The sequence below is a fragment of the Photinus pyralis genome, unplaced genomic scaffold, assembly GCF_008802855.1.
Source record: "Photinus pyralis isolate 1611_PpyrPB1 unplaced genomic scaffold, Ppyr1.3 Ppyr1.4_LG1, whole genome shotgun sequence".
NCBI lineage: Eukaryota > Metazoa > Arthropoda > Insecta > Coleoptera > Lampyridae > Photinus > Photinus pyralis.
The window spans coordinates 60,565,893-60,567,675 of NW_022170249.1; positions in this window are offsets into that span (position 1 = coordinate 60,565,893).

The following is a 1,783-nucleotide window of genomic DNA, read 5'->3' on the forward strand; positions in this document are numbered from 1 at the left end:
AATTTACCCCTTGATTTATGAAAAATGCGATTTAGAAATCCTTTAAACGGAAAATTTGAATAAGGTATTTAAGTGTGCCTTTATTGCACTTCCGAAAGTTTTAAAAGCTAGGTATTTATACTTTCGAAAGGTCAAACTCGGTTCGAAGTGAAAATGGTCGCAGCTTAAAATATTAAATGTGGAAATGGGCAGATGTGAATTGCGATTTTCAACTTTCTGAACTGGTTTAACTGAATATTTCATTAACCTTTGAACATTTTTTATTTAGTTAGCACTTTGTAATGAACTTATCGTCCAAATTGCTTACCGCGGGCAACTTCACAGGATAAGATTTATCTTGCTATTATATTTTTTTGCAGAGATTTTCAAGACGCGCGTGACTTTCCCGATAAAATTTACGATCTCTCATTTTACAGTATTCGAGATTGATTGAACTGGAGGTTTCTTTTAACATGCATATTTTCACTTCTAACTTTTTAAAAACCTCTTTTTGGAACAAGGACCTATACAGCCTACAGGTACTTATTGCCGGGATAGGCACATTAGTGCACTTTTTGTAGGCAATGGTGTAGGGATAAATACCTATAAGCAAAGAGTAACCATCTCTTTGCTATAAGTTACATTCATTTTAGAGTGATCTGATAAGTTGTACTTTTCTATTTGCTTCATTCTCACCCCGTCGTTGCACAGATGAGGAAATTGCGAGAACTTTCACATCCGTTTGACAGTTCTCCATAGAAATCGGAGACTATAATCACTTAAACGATTAAACGGAAATCTCATCTAAGTAATAAAGAAGACTATTAGGTACAGAATACCCCACTATTAGCATATAATAGCTAAATATCATGAGTCATGACATACCACATAATTCCAAAGAATTGCAAGAGAATACCGCGCCTATGTTTCAATTAATACCAGTTGTAATATTCTCTTTATTCTTAACCATGATCTGGTAGAACACCTACGAGTAGAAACCTTTTGTTTGTTTTTTAATTGCCATTGAAATTCTTTAGCAATAGAAAGTTTTGCTCTCTAACCAACGGATCATTTCTAGAATTTGTTTCCAATTAACTTGTCAACTCCTTGGTCTCATTACACTATAGGACAAGAACGTTGAGGACAAAGGGTGTCGGCACACGTAACATCCCAAACGAGAGATTGACTTTTAGAAATAGCTGGGAGAGTCGCTCCGTGTGGACGCTTAACGTATGATCTCAAAGAATCCGATTGGCTTTAGAGTATATGGGGTTCAAGCAGTGAGGAAAAACCGTTGAAGGATTTGATTTAATTCAACATGGCGGGTATATCTGCCTCCACTTTTGATGCAACCGAGACCGTGATGACAATATTTCAACACCAAAAATCTGCGTTGTCGCTTGACGTCGCGGGAAGGTAAGGCAAGTTGTGGTTGTTTATCCGAGTATTTGAAAGGGATTGGAAGAAATTGATGTTCCATGAGTGCAATAAATGCATTTTCGTAACTCGGAAACTTGCTGAACTTCGCTTATGAGTCTTTCAGCAAACTGCTTCGTCCCGAACATTTTCATAAGTACTCAGTAAAGCTAAACAGGTAAAATTGAGATTATTTTCCGAACATTTCAAAGGAAATATCAAAATGGCGTATAAATTTGGGAACCTGTACCTACTGGTGGTTAATACATGTCGCTTTCAAAACTTTTCCACTTTTTCATTAGGTAAAGTTTCCATGACGGAGGCAGACCAGTCTACTTTTCCTGCCGCACCTGTCATATTGCTAAATGTCTATAATAACTCCTGTCAT